A 20,967-nucleotide genomic window follows, 5' to 3' on the forward strand; every position below is an offset into this window, starting at 1 on the left:
CAGATGACCCCACACTGTCAAGGATATCCATTAATCTTATTTTTACAGGAACTTTCCCAACTTTTTCAATGTCATCAATTTCATGGTTAATGTTTTAATACTGTTAGCCAAATCAACAGATCTGTAGCCTGGATACAGCCTATGGACCTCAAATTTGTTTCAGTTCCCCCATCCCGTGGGTTTCTCATCTCGCTGTTCTTCTTCCTGAAAATTTCACTCGACTCAAGAGCCCAGGTGTGAAACTCCAGCCTAGAGCCCCCTCCTATCTTGTGGATTCACAGAACTGCCTACTGGATGTATCCATTCGAATGTCCTAATGGGACCTTGAAATAAAACATGTGTACACTTTCCCTTCATCCTCTGTTCCCAAGCATCTCTCAGGTCCCTTTCCTTCCCCTCTCTCTCCTGCCTCTGCTTCAATTCAGACACACAGTGTTTTCCATGGTTTACTCAATAGACTTCTGACTGCCCTCCCCACCCCAGGCCTGTCCACATTCTCTACTCTCAAATTCATTCTTCCATCCAAGCTAAAGCTACCCTCTAAAAGGCACAGCCTTGTATAATACAGGGAACTCAAACTGGTGCTCTGTGACAGCCTAGAGGAGATGGGGTATGGGAGGGAGTGGGTTCAAGAGGAAGGGGACACGTGCACTATGGCTGATTCATGCTGTCGTATAGCAGAAGCCAACACAACATCGTGAAGCAACTATCCTCCAATTTAAGGTTTTTTTTTTTTTTTTTTAAGGAAAAAAGATAAATAAAATGCACAACCTTAACATGCTCTGATCGCTCCCTTGGCCTTCAGGATAAACTCTGAATCCACATTGCTTGAGTCTGAATCTGCCCAAAACTTAATCTAAGACCAAGGCCATGCGGGCTCAGTCATGTCTGACTCTTTTGTGACCCCATGGGCTGCAGCCCACCAGGCACCTCTGTCCATGGGATTTTTCAGGCCAGAATACTGGAGTGGGCTGCCATTTCCTTCTCCAGGGGATCTTCCCCACCCAGGGATAGAACCCACATCTCCTGCATTGACAGGTGTATTCATTCCCATTACACCACCTAAGAAGAGCACTATATAAATACTTATTATTCTATTTTATCATTAAGCATTGCCAGAGCCCTGAGCGTCATCTGAGTAAGACCTGGAATTCTAAGTACACAGAGACTGACCCATCTCTTTGATGCTACGTTTACCCCATCCCACCCCCCCAGGTAGACACACCTGCACCAGGTTCACCCATAGCAACAATAAGAGGCCAGCAAAATTCACCGGCAGAGCTTTAGCGTCCTGTGTCTCTTTCAGTACACCCCTCACTCGCTTCCAGCCAACACCCTTCTTGCGTTTGCCCTGTTCCCCTTTCAAAACCAGTAGGAAGTGCTGTGAGGTTAGTCTTCGTGCTCAGGTATGAAGTGAGGCCTCTGGACACTTCTCACAACACCAAGGGCTCTTTGGATACACACAACAGCAACTGGGCTGGCTCACTGACAAATCCAATCTGTGTCAGACAGAAGGCTCTTTGAAGTTCTGTGGGCCAAAGAGAAGCCTGAAGATGCACACATGGCCACAGAGAGGAGCCAGGGACACTTCTGAAGGACACGGAGACAGAAACAACTGACAGAAGAAGCAGTCTGGTCAGGCAGAGCAAGGAACACACCAGGAGGCTCCTCCATCCTGCTGTCCCTCCACTGACAGACACCTGACAGGCTGGGCGAACTGTCTGTCCGTCCCATGGCTGGACTGGGGCAGACGGAATCTCGGGCATCCTTAACTACCACCATCCCACCAAGACAACCAGATGGGGAGGAATAATTACCCAAAGGAAATGAGAGGGCTGCAGGAAGAGGAAACTGATGTGTGGCTGAAAAGTCCATTCAACTTTCCCACAGAGTTCTCTATTCTCGACCTTAGAACTATAACTATGAATATGAGTATGAATAACGTACGGGCTTCCCTGGTGTCTCAGTGGTAAAGAAGCCACCTGCCAATGCAGGAGACTCAGGTTCAATCCCTGGGGCAGGAAGAGCCCCTGGAGGAGGAAATGACAACCCCCTCCAGTATTCTTGCCTGGGAAATCCCATGGACAGAGGAGCCTGGTGGGCCACAGTCCATGGGGTCACAAAGAGTGGGACACGACTGAGCAACTGAACAACAACATGAATACTGCAGAAGTCGAAGGAATTTCAGGTCTCAAGGAACAGGTCAAATTACCTCTGTGGGTGTCTGAGGTCCCTAATGGCCCAAATCCCACTCGTAGTCAAGTCAGTGACATCATCTCACCCCTACTTCTCACGAACACCCCTTCCCTCTCCACAAGCAGACAGAGACTTTTCTAAACTACATGTCAGAATGTGTCGACACTTTCCATAAACCTACAGTAGCTCCCCAGTGTGTTCAGGACAGAGTTCAAACTTCCTTCCACAGATGTCAAAGCCAGAACATCCCCACCTGTATCTCTGACCACTGATCCACCAACTACTTCCAAGCCCTCTTCCTGGGCTGCGACATATTCCTTCCCATCCCCAGCCACAAGGTACACTCTCTTTCCCAAATCTCACTGAAGCTGTCCCCTTGGTTCCCTCCTTTTTCAGTTAATTCCTGTTTGGTCTTCAAGAAACGAGCTCCAGTGTCATCTCTTCCAGGACACTCTTGTTTGAGGCACTGCACACGTGTTCACGTGCCCAAACATCCATGCACACATCTCTAGTTACACAGGCATGATACTCGGTGCTTACAGATCCGTACTTCTCAGTAATATCACCGACACACAGTGATATCAGCACCCAATACACAACAGGCAAGTGGGAGATGCCTGGTGGGATCCTGAATAAATGAATGTTCCACCTAACGGTAAAAAAACAACAACAAAAAAAAAAAAACAAGGATTTTTCTGCTCAAGAGTGAAGAAGCCTGTTCAGAGGGTGCCTTTACACCATACAGTCTTCCCTGGAGGTTCCAGGATGTGGGATGAGAATGTCTGACCAAGTTATCATTTCTACCTAGTCTGTGCCCCTGATACATCAAGGTCTTTCCAAAGGATTGTAGAAAAGCATCTATTGCTGCTAGAAGTCACAGATTTTGCTAAATCATAAATCCTCAACATATTTACAACAAAACTCTGAGACAGCCAAATGTCTGTTGCTGTAGTAAGTTGTCACAGAGACTATTTATTTCATGGAGTGAAAAAAGAAGTTTCACTTAACATTTTAAATATGATGGTTTATGTAACATCTAATCCATTATTTGGAAGGGAGAAAAAATGTTTTTATGCTTCACAAATATCCACATCCAGCTCCTGGAAACCAAACTGGGAGGACTTTTTTTTTTTTTAACGCTTTGCCAAGAACTATCCACTATGACTCACTCCTAACTTTATCAATATAAAAAAATTATAAAATAATGAGATCCCCAGGGGATGCGAGTCAGAATCACGTGACTGAGTGGGAGCTGCAGCTGGCTCCCACTGCCCAACATCATGAGAAAGAATCTAATGGCATATCCCGAGCCCACAAAAAAGACAAAATTCAAAATTCAAAGTATAGTTTCTATTAAATGTGTATTGCTTTCACACCATCATAAAGTTGAAAAACAGTAAGTCAAAATATCATGTCAGGACCATTTGTAGATATAACCAAAAATGCACGGTCCTCAAATTCTAAAATACTACTATCTTGCCCTTCATAGAAAAAATTTGCCAACCCTTGAGTAAATAGTTAACACTCAAGTAACAAAAATGCCAATAACATAGAGATCCCCATATTTGATCATAAACTCTTCCCCTTGATCCTATGTGTGCATGCTAAGTTGCTTCAGTCATGTCCAACTCTGTGTGACCCTATGGACTATAGCCTGCCAGACTCATCTGTCCATGGGATTCGCCAGGCAAGAATACTATAAGTGAGTGAATGAAGTCGCTCAGTCGTGTCTGACTCTTTGTGACCCCATAGACTGTAGCCTACCAGGCGATGTTCCAGGCAATAGTATTGGAGTGGATTGCCATTTCCTTCTCCAGGGGATCTTCCCAACCCAGGGCACAAACCCGGGTCTCCCACATTGTAGACAGATGCTTTACTGTCTGAGCCACCAGGGAAGTCCAAACACACTGTTGGCAGTGGTGGGATACCATAGTGGGCTGCCATTCCTCCTCCAGGGGATTGTCCTGACGCAATGATCAAATCTGCAACTCTTACATCTCCTGCACTGGCATGTGGGTTCTCTACCACTAGCACCACCTGGGAAGCCCCAGTTTGGAATTCTCCAGGCAAGAATCCTGGAGTGGGTTGCCATTCCCTTCTCCAAGGGATCTTCCCAACCCAGGGATTGAAACTGGGTCTCCTGCATTTCAAGCAGATTCTTTACTGTCTGAGTCACCAGCGAAGCCCTATGATCATATATATCTGTCGCAAATTCAAACTGTAGACTAGCATTGAAATTAAAAATTCCTAAAATGCCCTAGAATTTCTTTTGCCAGATATGGGTAGAAAAAATATTGTTTCCAATCCTGTGGTTGCTTTCATCAATTGTTATTGTTACTGTTTCATTAAAAAGGGAGTTAAAAAAGAGTTTTCAATTTGACTATTAAAATTAATTTGCACACCTCTCCTTTCTCCAGTCTACATCCTAAGGGTGCTCACTTCTCTCTGAGTTTCAAAGTTCTCCATACAAGGAAGAACAAGGTGAGGGTAGAACAGGAAGGAAGAAAAGGAGAGACCCCAAGCCCTCTGGCAAGCACAGCAGTGACATGGACAGAGCCCCAGAGGCAGACTTTCTTCCTGACCTTCTAAGCAGAAGTCCTCACTCCACAGTAAATAGGAATGCACGCTTGAAAACAACAAATGATATGATACTTCTCTTTTTCAGGAGCCACCTAGTTTTTTCACTTGAAATCGTAAACAATACAGGGAATGGTGAAGGTCCAAAATCAGATAGTATGACATGAAAAGAGACAAAAACATATAACATAACCAAAAGTTAATCTGGCTGTGGATTTATTCTATAGCAGTAGTTCTCAAGTGATTCCCCGATGGCTCAGTGGTAAAGAATCCACCTGCCAACGTAGGAGATGTGAGTTCGATCCCTAGGTCAGGAAGATCCTTGGAGGAGGAAATGGCAACACTCTCCATTCTTGCCTGGGAAATCCCATGGGCAGAGGAGCCTGGCAGGCTATACAGTCCATGGGGTTGCAAAGAGTTGGACACGACTGAGCATGCACGCAAGCCAGCCAAGTAGTTCTCAAAGTGTCGTCAGGGACCTCTGGAGTTCCTAAGATTCTTTAAAGGGTTCATGAGGTCAAACCTGTTTTCATAATAAACTAAGAAGTTATTTTCCTGTTTCCTTCTCATTCTCACAAGTGTCCTATGGAGTTTTCCAGAGGATACAGGATGTTTGAGAACATAACAGACTTAGGAGAGAAGCAAATCTAAGCATTCCATTATGTTTTATTAACCTAGACAAATAAATTTGTAAAAGTGTAAAACAGTGTCACTTATAATTTTTTGTTTAAAAAAAGATAGTTATTTTTCATTAAAATATACCATTTGTGTTAACATGGTATGAGATTATTACCATTAGTTTAAATGAATTAATGATTAATTTGAAATGTATCTATTTTCATTTCTAATATAAACATTACCTGCTAACTCAGTTGGTAAAGAATCTGCCTGCAATGCAGGAGACCCCGGTTCAACTCCCGGATTAGGAAAAAGCCCCTGGAAAAGGGATAGGCTACCCACTTCAGTATTCTTGGGCTTCCCTGGTGGCTCAGGTTGGAAAGAATCTGCCTGCAATGCGGGAGACCTGGGTTCGATCCCTGGGTTGGGAAGCTGCCAGGTTGGAGAAGGGAATAGCTACCTACCCCAGTATTCTAGCCTGAAGAATTCCATGGACTATATAGTCCATGGGGTTGCAAAGAGTTCGACATGACTCAGTGACTTTCACATTAACAAAAGCTTAAAACAAAACCTCTTAAGCATATACAGGTCCTGAGACTAAAACATTTGGAAATGCAATTTCACAGCAATGTAATCGCAATTTCTTTTTTTTTTCCTGAGTTTTTATTGTAGTAAAATACACATGACCTAAAATTTACCCCCTCAACCATTCTGAAGTATACAGCTCAATAGTATTAAAAGCATTCATAATAACATGCAAACACCATCTGAAACTCCAGAACTCTTTTCATGCAAAAAACTGGAACTCTCTACCCAATACGGTACTTTCTGTGGACCTGTCTACTTCGTCCACTCAGCTAATCAGTCCACACTAATGGGACCCTTCCTCCTCTAGGGTGTGTAGGGTATGTAGCTGTGTAGATGGGTGTGGGGGGCAGGACCCTGTACCCAGGAGAGACAACTCCATCCCCTCCTATCTACACCACACAGTCCCAGATGTCCACTGCTCAAAACCACCTCCAGTTCCAGTCCTCATGATTTAACTCTGCCTTCATGGGGCATTCTGAAACTTACCCCAACATCTAATAGCATTTCAGTTCAGTTCAGTTCTGTCGCTCAATCGTGTCCAACTCTTTGTGACCCCATGGACTGCAGCACTCCAGGCCTCTCTGTCTATCACCAACTCCCAAAGTTTACTCAAACTCATGTCCATTGAGTTGGTGATGCCATCCAACCATCTCATCCTCTGTTGTCCCCTTCTCCTCCCACTTTCAATCTTTCCCAGCATCAAGGTCTTTTCAAATGAGTCAGTTCTTCACATCAGGTGGCCAAAGTATTGGAGCTTCAGCTTCAGCATCAGTCCTTCCAATGAATATTCAGGACTGGTTTCCTTTAGGATGGACTGGTTGGATCTCCTTGCAGTCCAAGGGACTCTCAAGAGTCTTTTCCAACACCACAGTTCAAAAGCATCAATTCTTCGGCACTCAGCTTTCTTTATAGTCCAACTCTCACATCCATACGTGACTACTGGAAAAACCATAGCTTTGACTAGACGGACCTTTGTTGACAAAGTAATGTCTCTGCTTTTTAATAAGCTGTCTAGGTTGGTCATAGCTTTTCTTCCAAGGAGCAAGCATCTTTTAATTTCATGGCTGCAGTCACCATCTGCAGAGATTTTGGAGATCAAAAAAAAAAAATTAAGTCTGTCACTGTTTCCATTGTTTCCCCATCTATGTGCCATGAAATGATGGGACCAGATGCCATGATCTTAGTTTTTTGAATGTTGAGTTTTAAGCCAACTTTTTCACTCTCCTCCTCTTTCACTTTCATCAAGAGGCTCTACGGGCTTCCCGGGTGGCTCAGCAGTAAAAAGATCTGCCTGCAATGCAGGAGCCTTAAGAGATGTGGGTTCTTTCCCTGAATCAGGAAGATCCCCTGGAGCTGGGCATAGCACCCCACTCCAGTATTTTTGCCTGGAGAATCTCATGGACAGACTACAGTCCATGGGATCACAAGAGTCAGACATGACTGAAGCGACTGAGCAGAAGACGCTCTTTAGTTCTTCTTCACTTTCTTGCCATAAGGGTAGTGTTATCTGCATATCTGAGGTTATTGATATTACACCTGGCAATCTTGATTCCAGCTTCCACAGAATCTGAGACAGAACTGGAGAAAGGAGCAATGACCCCACAAGAGACTGACGCAGACTTGCCCGTGAGTGTCCAGGAGTCTCAGGCAGAGGCGCGGGTCGGCGGTGGCCTGCTGCAGGGCTGGGGGCACTGAGTGCAGCAGTGCATGCAGGGGACCTTTTGAAGGAGGTCGCCGTTATCGTCCTTACCTCCACCATAGTTTGACCTCAGGTCACATAACAGGGAGGGAACACAGCCCTGCCCTGCAACAGAAATAGCATGTAAGTGGGGATTATTTCCAAGTTCGGAGAAGGCAACGGCACCTCACTCCAGTACTCTTGCCTGGAAAATCCATGGGCAGAGGAGCCTGGTAGGCTGCAGTCCATGGGGTCACTAAGAGTCAGACACGACTGAGCGACTTCACTTTCACTTTTCACTTGCATGCACTGGAGAAGGAAATGGCAGCCCACTCCAGTGTTCTTGCCTGGAGAATCCCAGGGACGGCAGAGCCTGGTGGGCTGCCGTCTATGGGGTCGCACAGAGTCGGACACGACTGAAGCGACTTAGCAGTAGCAGTATTTCCAAGTTGCTGATACTAACTTACAAATGAAGGGTTTGCTGGTGTGCTCTTATCTGCTGACGTGGGTGAGAGAAGCAACTGGTAAAAAAGCAACTAAAAGCTAACTCAGGAGCTGTGAGGGTCCCGTTACATAACTGTACATCCTACTGGATACTCTCTACTTCAAAGCCCTGAATAAAAGGCATGAGATGAGAAGGCAAAGTGTGCTGCAGCTTCCACATTTTAAGTCTGGAGGAGCTGGAAGAAGAGAATTCAGGGTTCATCACCAAAAAGAGGTAGCCCGCTGACATTTTATTTCTAATTAGATCCAGAAGTTTGGGGAAATGGCTTAAAGGTAAAGCTCTCAGGCACCATATGAACTTTCATGAGATTCCTATTTTTGCATATCCGGAGCGCCTACACCATAGGATGTGTGATTTAGGGAGGTGATGAGAAGGTATGAGGATACTGATACCTTTTTATACTTCCTCAAAGAAAGATAGATAAACACTGTTACATGATGACACTTTGTATTTACACATTTAGGGAGGAGGAGACAAGCTTCACCAAGAAGGTTCAACCCTAAAAGAGCCAAGGGGCTAAATCTTAGCCAGGCAAGAGCTAATCACCAAGAGGAGGAGAGTGGGCAGGCCCTCATGAGGTGGTGCTGTTTAGTCCTCAGGTATGTCTCACTCTCTGCAACCCCGTGAACTGTTACCCATCAGGCTCCTGTGTCCATGGAATTCTCCAGGCGAGAATACTGGAATGGGCTGCCATTTCCTTCTCCAGGGAATCTTCCCAACCCAGGGATCGACCCCGCATCTCCTGCATTCACAGGTGGGTTCTCATGACACCCCCTCATGAAGGTACCACACTTAGAAAACTGGAATCTTAAGAACCCACAAAAAAAACACTATCCAGAAGGTATGATTTATTGACCTCAAAGACCAAAATGCTGAAATACCCTTGCCAGAATCCAGGCATCTCTTCGCAATCCAAATATGCAAACTACAGTCTTTAACCCTGGAGTTCTCCCATCTCTTTAGCCAATAAATTTGTTACCTTAAGTAGACCGTTAAGTGTTAACTGTTAGTCACTCAGTTGTGTCCGACTCTTTGTGACCCCATGGACTGTAGTCTGCCAGGCTCCTCTGTCCATGAAAGAATACTGGAGTGGGTAGCCCCTCCCTTCTCCAGAGGATCTTCCCAACCCAGGAAACGAACTGGGGTCTCCTGCATTGCAGGCAGATTCTTTACCATCTGAGCCACTAGGGAAGCCCAAGTCATGATTTTAGGTTAACCTTGGCAGGCCGATCAGGACTTAGGAAAGCCAAACAAGATGACAGAAGAATGAAAGCAAAAAAAAAAAAAAGCAAACATGTTCAAGCCCAAAATGTTAGTCTGCTGGCATTCTTTTATCTGAACACACTAATGATTTGTCAGGATATAAGTCAGCACTACTGAAAGCAGCCTTCAAGAGGCAGATGCCTCTTCACTGATCTTTGGAGTAATTTTCAATTCCTTGGTCCTGTTTATGCTGTCATTTCCCTTCAATGATTGATTGATCATTGGGTAGTCCATCATTTCTTCAAGATTCCATCAGGCTCCCTGTGATGCTCCTTGTTGATCTACAGGCCAGCATATTCTGCTACACGTGGGTTCCCAGATGATAGACCATATGTCACTCTCTTGCATCTTTTTACGGGATCCCCGTGGGTACAAAGGAAGAGTCCCATGTGATGAGGAAGACCCAGTAAAGAAGGATTCCACTGAGATGCAGAAAGCTGGCTTCTAGCCATGCCTGACGCTCCCCATCAGGCCTCGCCCCCATACATCTTGGGAGAGGCTCCGCATCTCCCCGGCAGCACGCTGATCACGGATGTCTTTCCATTTAAGTCAGTTTGAAAGCAGCTTGCTGGTGATCATCAAAGACCAAATGCTTAGAATTTCACCACAAATGTTCCCACATACCCACTCATAGTTCTCCTAATTCAATTTATAAAAATGATCCAAATTAACACATCTAAATGACTCTATGGAAGAAGAATATTTGTAGAAAGATCATCTATTTTTTTAATCATAAAATTGCCAGGTTGTGGGGAGAAAAGCAGGGAAGGACAAGTAACACACTCAAACTTAGCGACTGAAGACAAAGCCAGAGGAATGTCTAATCTTCTAGAAGTGCTAGTATTGTATAAGTCCCCAATCAGAGATGGGTGCGTGTTGGTTTATGGAGGAGCTGGCTTCAGCTCCCTAACCTTGGCCACAGTTGCCTTCCACACGGACAGACACAGACGCCAAGCCTCCCCTGCCCTCACCCCTGTGTTTGTTCCCTTTGATAACTGGCCTACGCCTGTAGGATCTCCACTTCCTCACTCCCTATTCATTCTCACTCAGTCCCAGCTGGCTTGAGGTCTCACCTCTCCAACATGCCTCTAACTAGCCTCCCAATGGCCACGCCAGAACCTCTCCAATCTCTTCGTCTCTACTCTCATTTTCACAGCCTTCACGGGTGATCTTCTTAGAAACATAAACTGGCTCCTGACATTGCCCTGCCACAAATTCATGAACTCCTCCCCAGAGCCCTGGTGATAATCTCTTAAGATCCTGAACTTGGCCCTAAGTGCACAGCATGACCTGGCCCCTGCCTTCCTCTCTGAACTCCTCCCAGCACCTTGGCCGATTCTCCTACAGTTCCTCCAACTGTCCAGGTTCATTTCTATCTTAGAATCTTCACACCCTCCGCAGCCTGGAAATCTCTCTCTCTCTCTCTGCCTTTTCAATGTGATAAACTCCTCTTCACCTCTCAGAAAGAAAGGTCTCTTCCTCAGTAAGGTCTTCCCAGCTCCCCCACCTAAACGAGCGCCCGCAACCCCATCCCTACTATTCTCCCAGATGCAATTCTTTGGAACTCTTGCCACTCCTTAAGTGTTTGCATTTATTTGTTTAACATCTGTCTCCTCACCAGCCCCAGCCTAGTACATAACCCAGGGTAGATACTCAAATACTTGTTGAATAAATGCTTGTGCAAATGTGTATATGTAAAGAGGATATATACACGACCACAGAAGCTAATCATTAGGTCAGCATGGGTGAGCATCTGCTGGGTACTCAGTTGGCTCAGGTAATCTGCTCAGGACATCAGCAGGATGCTTCATTTGTTGGGAACTTCAGCAAGCACACTGAAGCTAGCTGCTATCAGCACTAACTGCTTATCTATAATGCTAAGTCACTTCAGTCGTTTCCAACTCTGGGATCCTATGGACTGTAGCCCGCCAGGCTGCTCTGTCCCTGAGATTCTCCAGGCAAGAACACTGAAGCGAATTGCTTATCTATAGTGTTGCTGGCTAAAAGGAGGTCTTGGGTCATTATCATCCAACATGTGTGCAATTAAAGACAATTTTATAAGGTATCTACTCCAAACAAACTATGGTGCAGGAAGGAACTTTGCTCAATATTATGTAACAACCTAAACAGGAAAATAATTTTTTAAAAAAGAATAGATACATATCTATGTATAACTGAATCACTTTGCTGTACCCCTGAAACTAACACAACATTGTTACTCAACTATACAACAATTAAAAAACTTAATCATTATATTTAATCTTTTAATAAAAGGCTGCTTTCTTTCTCTGCCTCTTACACAATTCTGGCCAACAGGATGTAAGCAGAAATGTGCTGGAAAAACTTGAAAAAAATAACAAACAACATGCAAGGCTCTGCAGGATCCCAAAGAGAGCAAGACCCCCTTGTCTGCAAACAAAAAAATACTATCAACTAATCTAGGAACTACTTAGAGCTTAGCAAGAAGAGTTAACTTTTATAGCCCATAGATGTATGTTACAAAGTTGCAAAGGCTCATCTTAAGAAATGATAAAGGAAGACAAGGATGGACTTTTTCTAAATCAGCTTCTACATTTGACTGCACACTCCAATATTGTTGTTGTGTTCATCACAATTGTGATTTCTCTCCAAGTTTCACCTACCAGGTCACTGAATGCAAAAATAAAACAACAACAGTAAAAGGTACTTTCTTCTTCTCCCCTGCCCCAACTAAGCATTCTAGCTAGCCAAGAGAGACAGCCAAAATCCAGCTTCAGGATGAAATTCAAACTCCACCACCTCCAAGGACCCTCCCCATCCACTGCCCTCCTTGTGAGACACAAAAATGATGGACCTGGAGTCAGAAGACTCCTGTGCATGTTGCTAGCTCAGGCATGTCCAATTCTTTGCAGCCTCGTGGGCTGTAGCCAGCCAGGCTCCTCTGTCCATGAGATTTCCTGGGCAAGAATACCGGACTGGGATGCCATTTCCTAGAAATGGCCAAATCCAAGTCTCACTCACTTTGCCTTATTTTTTTCATCTGCAACTTGAACTTCCTAACCTTCCCTCAGCCTGTCACTTATTGCACTCTATTACTGTGAGAACTGAAATGAGATAACCTTGTGAGGTTTCTGCAAACTGCAGTAGGCTAGACAAAGATGACAAAGTCAGTGTGATTTTTATCAGGACTCATATTTAGCATCTTGGTGGTTCTGTCTTATGCATGCTAATCTTGACTCTCCAAGTCCGCTGTAAGTTGAAGCTTGCAGAATATATCTTAGATTCTGCCTGTCCTTAGTGCCTACAGTACTGGACACAAGGTGGTGGTGGTTGTTGTTCAGTCACTAAGTCATGTACTTAGTGATTCTTTGTGAACCAATGGACTGTAGCTCGCCATGCTTCTCCATCCTCCACTATCTCACAGAGATAGTCTGATCAAATTCACATCCATTGAGTCAGTGATGCCATCTCACCATCTCATCCTCTGCTGCTTGCTTCTCTTTTTGCCTTCAACCTTTTCCAGCATCAGGTAATCACACAATAATTTTTTGTGAGTTGGTTACTGGCTGGCTTTTTTAATGGATTTGACAGAAAGTGCACTGTCCTATGATTTTCCTGGATTTCTCACTGATAATAAACAACCTTTCTGGAAATAGCCATGTTTACCTACCCCATGACCTTTATGGTCTGTTTCCCTTTTTCCCAACCAGCTGGGCAGAGTTCCACTGGAGAGAGGATAACATTGGCCAAAGAAAAAAGAATATTTTTCTAGCATAGTTTTCAAGTTTCTTTTCAAGGGGAGATGGGGAGAATGGGGATGAGGAGATGGGGAGTTTCAAGGGGAGAAGCAACCAAAAAGTTGCTTCATAACAGCAAGCCACCTCTCAAGGTCACCATCCAACAAGCCCAGCCTGAGTCCTACTAAGCGCAGGGCAGAGGGAGACACAAAAAGGAATCGAGCAGTGGCTCCAGCTCCACAGCCAGACTGCAAGGGACAGAATTCTAGCTTCCCATCATCCTCATTCTGTGACTTTACACATGCGGCTCAGTTGTCTCTTTTTTTCTCATCTACAATAGGGTGATTCATGGGGGCAGAGATCAGAGCTATGTAGCAATAAGCCAAGGGAGGCCTGGAGCCACCCAAAACTGGACTAGGCCAGGAACAGATTCCCCTTGCCTGTGGGCAAACTTGATTTGGGTCTGCTAGCCTCCAGAACGGAGAAGGCAATGGCACCCCACTCCAGTACTCTTGCCTGGAAAATCCCATGGATGGAGGAGCCTGGTAGGCTGAAGTCCATAAGGTCGCTAAGAGTCGGACACGACTGAGCGACTTCACTTTGACTTTTTACTTTCATGCATTGGAGAAGGAAATGGCAACCCACTCCAGTGTTTTTGCCTGGAGAATCCCAGGGACAGAGGAGCCTGGTAGCAGGCCGTCTATGGGGTCACACAGAGCTGGACATGACTGAAGTGACTTAGCAGCAGCAGCAGCCTCCAGAACTGTAGAAGAATATTTTTTCCTGTTGTTTTAAGCCAATAAAATAAAAAATGGAGTATTAAAACAGCCTATCTCCTAAGGTTGTCATCAGGATGAAATGAGTTAATGCATCAAGAGCTTTTAACATAGTGCCTCGTTCAGGGTAACAACAATGTCTAGCAGCAAGATCCTCACAGCTAAATGAGAAGCAAAGTAAGTCTAGGAGCCATGAGCAGGTAGAAATCAGGCTGGAACCCAGGTCCCCAGTCTTAGTAGGTTTTTCACACAAGTGGTACTTGGGCAGATCTACATTCTTGATAATTGATCAGCAGGGACCGTAGCACACCCACCCTTCCCTCTGCCTCCAACCCTCCTGGGTAGCTGTCCTTGCCTACTAGTGAGACCTTGGGTCCAGCCCCATCCTGCAGTCTCCCATTAGCTCAGAGCACCCTGCAGGAGTTCCATGTATTGCTGGCTCCCACAGATATACTGTGACCAAGAAAGGAAGCCTCACTTCCCAATGGGAGCGTTTTGAGGATTAAATGAGATAATGCCTGGAAAAGTGCCAAGCAGAGTAGCTGGCATATGGTATCCAGCCAATAATGCTATTGTTTATATAGACAGATATTGTGATAAAAAGTGAATGTCGCTCAGTCGTGTCCGATTCTTTGCGACCCCATGGACTATACAGTCCAGGGAATTCTCCAGGCCAGAATACTGGAGTGGGTAGCATTTCCTTTTTTCAGGGGATCGTCTCAACCCAGGGATCAAACCCAGGTCTCCCACATTGCAGGAGGATAAAGAAGAGGACTTCTCTGGCAGTCCAGTGGTTAAGACTCCACACGTCCACTGCAGCGGGCCTGGGTTCCATCCCTTGTCTGGAGAACTGGAGAATGAAGATCCTGCATGCCTCGAGGCATGGCCAAAAAAAAGAGGAGGAGGAAAACCCTTGTGATGCCTGCTCTCTTGGAGCTGACACACATCCCAGCCCCAAATGCCAGACACAGGGCAGATGGAGAACTCTGATAGAACAGGGAGGCAGTCTCTGAAGGATGAAATTCACTGGACACAGAAGAGGTGGCTGAAGTGCCCAGTCTTCCCTCCCTTTCTTTAAAATAATAAGGAAGAAGAAAAAACTTAGCCAGTGCTTTGCTGGCAAGCTCAAGTGTCAGAGCATTGGCTTTTTAATATTTTAATATTTCTGAACAGAACGAAGATTGCTTCCAACCTCCCCATTTGCTCTCACATACTTGACCAGGAAAACCTTAGCTTTGCTGCATTCATTAAGGGCTTTTCTCGTTCAGGCTGATTTTCCAGGTAACGATGGCTCAGACACAGACAGAGGCAAAACAGATTCTTCAAGTCTCCTTAAAATATTCACAGCAAGCTCTGGATTCCGAGTTTCAGAGTACTTCATGATCATCTTCTCCCTACCCCAATACTGATCATTCCTAATTCTGAAATGACTAATTTAATATTAGAAAAGGAAAAGAAAGGAATCTGGTGAGAAATGGAAAAAAAAAAAACAACTGGGAACAGAAACTTTACCTTACTGCATATGACCAAGGCCTGGCCCAACCCCTGTGGTCTGGTTGTAAACACATACTGAGTGAATCAATGTCCTTAAGCAGTTTACCACCTGGGGAAAGAGTGAGCCCTACCTAGTACAGCAAGTGCAACCGCAGAATCAATGCCACCCTCTCTCAGCCTGAGACATGTGCAGAGGGAAGGACTAGGGCAGCTGCCTTTAGTAAGAGGGCAGGTGCTCAGCAAATGCTTGCATTCTGTTTACCTGGGCAGGTATTTGCAAGTAGTCAGAAAGGGGAGCCAAAAGGGGTAACTTACCCAGTTCTAAGCGAATGCTTATGCAAATCCCTTAAGCAAATACATGAAAAGGGATGGGAAGGTTTCTGATCTGGTTTTTCTCACCTGCCCTACTCTGGGGGCCTGTGAGATGAAAGACAAAAATCAAGTCAGAGAGCGATGAGAAACACCCCCTCCACGCCCCAGCCTTAAACCAGGTCTTCCAGGGTCATTCTGGCGTGTAGAGGTGTTTCTCTGTGGCCCTCCACCCCTGTCCTGGGTTGTCAGAGTTAGGCTACCTTCTCAGGGTGCCCAGCCGAGACGCTCAGACACCAATGGCGCAAAGGGTGCTCCTTTCCCAAAAAAGACCACAAGAGGCGGAGCAGGAGAAGCGCGCGGGGCGGGGGGAGGAGGAGGGTGCGTGGGGCGGGGGTGCGTGGGGCGGAGGGGAGGTTGTTCAAAATGATCCCTGCAATGCGAAAGGCGCCCAGCTCGGCTCGCCGCGGCCCCTGCCAGCAGGTCTGGCTCGCTCGCCAGCCGATTCACCTCGAGAAGTCGGGCAGCCAACCAGCCGAGCGCGGGAAATGGAAGTTTGCGACCCCGAAGTACCCACTCCCATCACGAGCACTAATCCAGACGCACGGTCGGCGGGCGACCTGACACGGGCCGGGCCCTGCCAGACCCAAGCGGCTCCCAGCCGGAGCGCGCAGGCAGTCCCCGGGCGCAGCGCGGCACCGGAGCCAGCTCCCTGCGCCCAGGGTGCGCTCATCCCAGCAACTGTCGCGGGGCGCCCTGTACTGCTGCGGGGCAAAGGGGAGGGAAGAGTGACAGGGAAGGCGGAGCAGCCGGCCAGGGAAGCACTTACAGCCGTCCGGAAAGCGCCTCCTCCTCTTCTCTAGGAAGAGAAGGAACGGCTTCCAGGCTAAGGAAACGCCCCAGGGCTGCCCCTCCGCGAAGTGCCGCCTTTCCGCGGCTCCTCGATTCTCCCGCCTCCGTCCGTCCCCCACCCGGCGCCCAAGAATGGATTCTAGACACCTTCCCTGCGGCTTTCCGAGGGACCCAGACACTGTCTCGGCTGCCGGCGGCTCGCGCAACAGGCGGATCCTTAGGGCTCCAGCGACGACGGGCTCTGGGGACCGGAGGATGGAGCGCACCGGAGAGAGGCGCGCCCGGCAGGACTCCAAGTGCCCTGCATGTGTAGGTCTGCGGGGGTCGTGCACTCGTGACCTGGGCCACGGCGGGGCTGGGCAGCAGATGATGGGGAAAGTTGCGGGGTCGCACGGAGAAGTCTCCGGAGCGCGCGGGGAGGAAGGGACGCGAGCATGTACCTGCAGGCGTCCCGGCGCCTTTGGCTGGTTCCGCTCCGCGCGGCCGCCCGCCCGCGCTGCAGAGATCAGGCGTCCCCGCGCGGCCCCGCGCCCGCCGCACCGGCGGCGAGGAGAGCCCGGTGGCCCGCGTCGGTCTGTCTGTCCGTCCAGTCCGGCAGGAGCGCGGCGCCCGGGAGCCGCCGGCGGGGCGGAGCGGGGCGGGGCCCCCCGCTCGGCCGCCACCCCATTGGTCGCAGCTCCGCCCGCCGCCTGGCTTCAGGCTCACAGTCGGCGCTCCGGGACGAGGGCGCGGCGCGGTGCCGCGGGCGATCGCCGGCTGCGGAACTCAGGCTGCGCGACGCGGGGACTGTTGGATGGACCGAGAGGCGGCCCCGCGGGGCGCGCGCCCCCGCCCGGACCCAAGTGCAGAGTCACCCCCGGGGCGGCGCGCCGGGTCCAGGCGAGAGCAGCAGGAGCGCGCCCCGCGCCTCCCACCTGCGCGCCCTCCGGGGATGAATGCACCTTGACCCTGCGGGAGACCGGTGACCTCCTCTGCGGCCCCAGCGGCCCCCGCAACGCCTCTCCGCCCGCCAGCAAAGCTCTGCGAATTTGCCAGAATTTTCTTCCCAAGGACTGCGGCCCCCAACTTGTTTTAAAACAAGTGCGAAGGAAGCAGCCCCAGGTCCTGCCTGTTTACCACCAGCCCCGCTGCCTGAAGACTCGTGCACAGTGTGTTCAAGATTGTTTTACACGCTCCGTTTCTCCACTTACCAAGTCAGAAGAGCTGGCGGACGTGTGCACTGAGAGGAAGGAAGACGAGTCAGCCCCCTTCTCGAAGGATGGACGAGGGGTTCGGAGGGAGATGCCTCGGAACAAACCCAGAACCCCAGCGAGGGCGGCGTGTGGTCCAGAAGGCCTCGCACGCCCCTCCGCACTGAGCTACGACGCTCAGCGAACCGCCCGCAGGCGAAATGGGACGCTCGGGGACCCACCCCCGCGCTCCCCCTCCCGCCCCCAAACTGCAGATTTTTAACTTGTGCAGACTTGCAATAATTCTTCGGAGCCAGCTGCTCCGAGCGGTAGGCGCCCAGCGTTCCTCGGATTCCCGCCCCATATCTCTCAGTCTGCCAACCGCCCGCAACCCAGCACCCTCTCTCCCATCACTTGTCCCAGACCAGCACCTAGCAAGACCACATACACTTAGTTAAGTTCCAGGCCCTGAGCCAGGCCCCCGGGAGGGGATGAGGGCAAATGGGTGTGAAGAAAGAGTGAAAGATACTTTCTCTGACCTCACCGAAGCACCCCCATGGTGTCTTTGGGGTTTTTCTCGTCATTTATGGTTGATCAAAGCCCACAGTGGGAGTCAGATAAGGGAACAGTACTTACAAAGTCTAGTAGGCTTCTAGAAGGAGGTCAAACCTGAACCTTACAGAGCGGTTTGGCTAAAGGAGAGGATGGTGGCCAGCAGGAATGGCTGAGGAGAAGAGAAAGTCGTCTGCCCTCAGCCTCCAGCATTTTCATTTGGCAAGGAAAGGATGCTGGATTCAAGGAAGGCGAGATGGGCATGCAGATGACTGGAGAACGGGTGTTTTGGGGGGGGAGCTCTCTGACCCTGATCCCCTCACTGTTTGAACCCTCTAGGCTGCTCCATCTCTTGTGGAAGAGGATTCAAAGAATTTATCTACACTGCCTTAGCAAGAGGACTGGAAAGGTAAATTTTCATGCACCATCCATTATCTTATCATCAAAGCTAAGATTATTCTAAAAATATATTTACTTTGTATCAGCACCTGAGAAGAATGCTTCCAGGTCTCTCCAGCAGTTAGCAGTTTAATCATTTTCAAATCACCAAGTTTATCCCAAAAGTCCAGCATTGTTTACTTGAGAATGAAGTATGTTCCTATCTCTAAGCACTGCAGAAGGCATCTGCAGTGCAGAGAGTCTGAGTTCCTTCCTTCCCATGGGGTCTGGCTGGCACATGTGAACTGAAGGGAAGGCACACACAGAGGGCTCAGAAAGAGCCCCCACTTGGCGTCTGTGGGACCTCAGGACAGAAAGGACAGGCTTCCACTCGGGGCATATTTAGGGGAGAGGTTAGGTTAAAAAGGGCACAGATTTGAGAGCCAGACTGAGTTCTCATCCTGCTGTACCCTGTGGGGAGCCCTGAGAGCAAGTCACTTGGCTTTTCAGCCCTAGTTTATTCATCTATAAGAAAAGTTTCTCCCTCAAAGGGTGATCATGTGAAGCCAATGAAATAACAGGAAAGCTCTGCATGGACCATAAAAAGCATGTCTATTTCCTATTCCAAGGTTGAGCCAGGCCAAGTGGTGAATGCACACACATTCAGCCACACACACAGCCACACTTTTGCCCCCCTCCCCAAATCTAGAGCCCCTTCCTCTGACCACAGTCTCCATCACTAAAGTCCATGCTCTGATCTGTCTGACCGCTTCTTTCCTCCCACACGCCCACCTCCCACCCCACCAAAATGTCTTTTTGCCCCATGATATGACACCCCATTTTCTTTTCACTAACCCTGCCCACAGGGAAGCACCTGGGCAAGCCATGCATCAGCCTGGAAGGGGTTAATCACCATCTGACACTAGTACTCACCCCTCCATGGTTTCAGAGAAGATTCCAGGAGTTAGTGGAGGTGTCTCAAGCAAGTAGGCCTCATGCAGCCTGTCTTCAGGGCTCCATATTCTCCCTGCTCTTGATACCTCCCATTTTCAGGGTCTCCTCTCACCCACTTACCCACAAGTCTATGTGATCTCTTCCCTCTCCTCACCCAAAGCTGTCCTTGACCCTCCATTCTCAGGAAAGTAGACAGAAAACAGCTGGGTGGCATCCCTGGAGGCAAGAGCAGTACTCATTTGTTTTTAAATGGGGACAGGTCTACAGGTGAAAAGGAAGAGACTCTCATCTCTGGCAGCAAGGTGAAGAGTGAGAGGGTATCAGGAATGATGGGCAACGTTTACTCATTTGCTGGCTCTTATTTGCTAGTCTTTATCCAGCAGTTTGAATGTCAGTCCAGCCAATCTGAGCACATTAAACACTTAAATTCCTTAAACTCACCAGCCCTTTTCATGCTGTCCCACCTTCACACTGGTGCTTCCTCTCCTTAAACCCTCTACCAAATCTTTCTTTGCTCAACAAACTCCAATTCTGTTAGCACACCATTCAATTGATAATCACTACCCTCAGGAAAACCACCCCTTTCCTGTCCTGAATGATACATCTCCTCTCCCTTTGGAAACAGTAACAGACTTTGTTTTCTTGGACTCCAAAATCACTGCAGATGGTGACTGCAGCCATGAAAGAAAAGCTATGACCAACCTAGACAGCATATTAAAAAAACTGCTATTAAAAAGCTATCATATTAAAAAGAGACATTACTTTGGCAACAAAGGTCCATCTAGTCCAAGCTATGGTTTTTCCAGTAGTCATGTATGGATGTGAGAGTTGGACCATAAAGAAAGCTGAGCGCCGAAGAAATGGTGCGTTTGAATTGTGGTGCTGGAGAAGACTCTTGCGAGTCCCTTGGACTGCAAGGAGATCAAACCAGTCAATCCTAAAGGAAATCAGTCCTGAATACTCATTTGAACGGACTGATGTTGAAGCTGAAGCTCCAATACTTTGGCCACCTGATGCAAAGAACTTATTCATTGGAAAAGATCCTGATGCTGGGAAAAATGGAAGACAGGAGGAGAAGGGGACAATAGAGGATAAGATGGTTGGATGGCATCACCGACTCAATGGAGATGAGTTTGAGCAAGCTCTAGGAGTTGGTGATGGACAGACAGGGAAGCCTGGCATGCTGCAGTCCATGGGGTGGCAAAGAGTTAGACACGACTGAGCGACTGAATTGAAGTCTGGTGACTGATGGCTACAGTCACCACCTGCAGTGATTTTGGAGCCCAAGAAAATAGTCTCTCACTGTTTCCATTGTTTCCCCATCTATTTGCCATGAAGTGAT

At 47.9% G+C, this 20,967-nt stretch overlaps 1 protein-coding gene across 1 annotated transcript in view; it reads right to left on the minus strand.

Annotated features, from left to right (window-relative positions):
- Positions 1-17,189, minus strand: part of KCNS3 (potassium voltage-gated channel modifier subfamily S member 3) — a 47,242-nt gene extending 30,053 nt beyond the window's left edge. The window contains exon 1 of the mRNA XM_040225005.1: positions 17,013-17,189. The gene's annotated coding sequence lies outside the window, so the exon portion shown is untranslated. The remainder of the gene's footprint in view (positions 1-17,012) is intronic.
- Between the last annotated feature and the right edge of the window lie 3,778 nt (positions 17,190-20,967).

The sequence above is a fragment of the Oryx dammah genome, unplaced genomic scaffold, assembly GCF_014754425.2.
Source record: "Oryx dammah isolate SB20612 unplaced genomic scaffold, SCBI_Odam_1.1 HiC_scaffold_25, whole genome shotgun sequence".
Taxonomy (NCBI): domain Eukaryota; kingdom Metazoa; phylum Chordata; class Mammalia; order Artiodactyla; family Bovidae; genus Oryx; species Oryx dammah.